This window comes from Nylanderia fulva, unplaced genomic scaffold (assembly GCF_048542155.1).
Source record: "Nylanderia fulva isolate GAGA-0341 unplaced genomic scaffold, ASM4854215v1 Scaffold523, whole genome shotgun sequence".
Classification (NCBI taxonomy): Eukaryota; Metazoa; Arthropoda; class Insecta; order Hymenoptera; family Formicidae; genus Nylanderia; species Nylanderia fulva.
In genome coordinates, this window is record NW_028190614.1 from 1 (window position 1) to 2,500 (window position 2,500).

At 54.4% G+C, this 2,500-nt stretch overlaps 1 non-coding gene and 1 pseudogene across 1 annotated transcript; both read left to right on the forward strand.

Annotated features, from left to right (window-relative positions):
• Positions 1-1,287, forward strand: LOC146721202 (small subunit ribosomal RNA; annotated as a pseudogene; the record flags this gene model as incomplete).
• An 807-nt stretch (positions 1,288-2,094) lies between these two features.
• On the forward strand, positions 2,095-2,249 carry LOC146721203 (5.8S ribosomal RNA). The gene has a single exon (XR_014925751.1). It is a non-coding gene; the product is annotated as a 5.8S ribosomal RNA (ribosomal RNA).
• The last annotated feature ends 251 nt before the right edge of the window (positions 2,250-2,500 follow it).

The window sequence follows — 2,500 nt, forward strand, 5'->3', positions numbered from 1 at the left end:
AAAGTTGTTGCGGTTAAAAAGCTCGTAGTTGAATCTGTGTCGCACACCGTCGGTTCACCGCTCGCGGTGTTTAACTGGCGTGATGTGGGACGTCCTACCGGTGGGCTTAGCCTCGCGAGGGGCGGCCCAACTAATATCCCGTCGCGGTGCTCTTTACTGAGTGTCGAGTCGGGCCGGTACGTTTACTTTGAACAAATTAGAGTGCTTAAAGCAGGCTACCTTCGCCTGAATACTGCGTGCATGGAATAATGGAATAGGACCTCGGTTCTATTTTGTTGGTTTTCGGAACCCCGAGGTAATGATTAATAGGGACAGATGGGGGCATTCGTATTGCGACGTTAGAGGTGAAATTCTTGGATCGTCGCAAGACGGACAGAAGCGAAAGCATTTGCCAAAAATGTTTTCATTAATCAAGAACGAAAGTTAGAGGTTCGAAGGCGATCAGATACCGCCCTAGTTCTAACCATAAACGATGCCAGCTAGCGATCCGCCGAAGTTCCTTCGATGACTCGGCGGGCAGCTTCCGGGAAACCAAAGCTTTTGGGTTCCGGGGGAAGTATGGTTGCAAAGCTGAAACTTAAAGGAATTGACGGAAGGGCACCACCAGGAGTGGAGCCTGCGGCTTAATTTGACTCAACACGGGAAACCTCACCAGGCCCAGACACCGGAAGGATTGACAGATTGATAGCTCTTTCTTGATTCGGTGGGTGGTGGTGCATGGCCGTTCTTAGTTGGTGGAGCGATTTGTCTGGTTAATTCCGATAACGAACGAGACTCTAGCCTGCTAAATAGGCGTACCTTATGGTATCGCGAAGGCCCCCGGCTTCGGCTGGCGGGTTTTTACTACCAACGTACAAACAAATCTTCTTAGAGGGACAGGCGGCTTCTAGCCGCACGAGATTGAGCAATAACAGGTCTGTGATGCCCTTAGATGTTCTGGGCCGCACGCGCGCTACACTGAAGGAATCAGCGTGTGTTCCCTGGCCGAAAGGCCCGGGTAACCCGCTGAACCTCCTTCGTGCTAGGGATTGGGGCTTGCAATTGTTCCCCATGAACGAGGAATTCCCAGTAAGCGCGAGTCATAAGCTCGCGTTGATTACGTCCCTGCCCTTTGTACACACCGCCCGTCGCTACTACCGATTGAATGATTTAGTGAGGTCTTCGGACTGGTGCGCGGCAATGTCTCGGCATTGCCGATGTTGCCGGGAAGATGACCAAACTTGATCATTTAGAGGAAGTAAAAGTCGTAACAAGGTTTCCGTAGGTGAACCTGCGGAAGGATCATTAACGTTCCGGAGGTCCTGCTCTGCGTCGAGAGTCCTCTCTTTTGGGAGAGACGCGCGCTCGCAGCAGTCGGCGACTGAATGGACGCGCTGAAAAGGCGCTCTCAGAGAAAAAGAAAATAACGGATTTGACGGAATTTGTTGTTGTGTTTTGATATAACGACGGACGCCGTCGCGCCTCTCTGACCGAAAGTAGTCGGCAAGCAGAGCAGCGCGCCCGGCGGTGTTCGACGACGATTCGGAGCGAGACGCTTCGCGATCACGCTCGTGTGTGTGCCATTCTCCGGCCATACACACACGCAGAGCGTCGATTCGGCGTTGAGCGCGAACCGGTGGTAACCTATGCCCGCGCACGCGTGTGTGCAGCACCCACGACGTTCGTCGACGCGCGCCCTCCCCGTTGTCGCGGGGCAGCGGTCAGCGTGCCGAGAACACACGGTGTGCGACCGCGAGTGCCGAGCGAGAGGACCCCCATATATTATTATAATATATATATATAACACAGAGAAGGGATCGATGATATTTCGACCAATCTGTCAACTGTGTCGGTCCGACGGTTTCTTCAAAGAGCTTCCGCCCCGGCTCTCCCGTTGCGGGAGAGACGCTCCGAACGAGAAACACACAACTCTATCTTTGTGCCGTAGCCTTCCCTGGCGGGAGGCGGCGGTCCGCGCGCGTCCTCGGACGCGCGCGGACAGGCTGATCGAAGAGCCACCACGATTATTCTCTCTCTCTCTCTCGTCCGAGAGAAGAGACCACGATGGTTGAACGAGAAGCGCGTTTCTTCGCGAACGCAAAAATTTCGAACGATTACCCTGAACGGTGGATCACTTGGCTCGTGGGTCGATGAAGAACGCAGCTAATTGCGCGTCAACTTGTGAACTGCAGGACACATGAACATCGACATTTCGAACGCACATTGCGGTCCACGGATACAATTCCCGGACCACGCCTGGCTGAGGGTCGTTTTAGTACCCCTAAACTGCTTGCGCCCGAAAAGCGCGCACGGCCACGACGCGGGCGACCAGAGAATGGCGCGCGCGTCGCCTGTGCCCTGTGCAACGCTTACAATGGGCGTACGAGCGATCGTTGGACGTTCGCCCGAGGTGTCTGTGCCGCGCCGACCGGCCGCGGTGCAAATCCTGGCGTCGTCTGAAATGACACACCGAAATAATAATAATAATAATGAGGAGGAGAAGCGCACAAGCGTGTAAAAC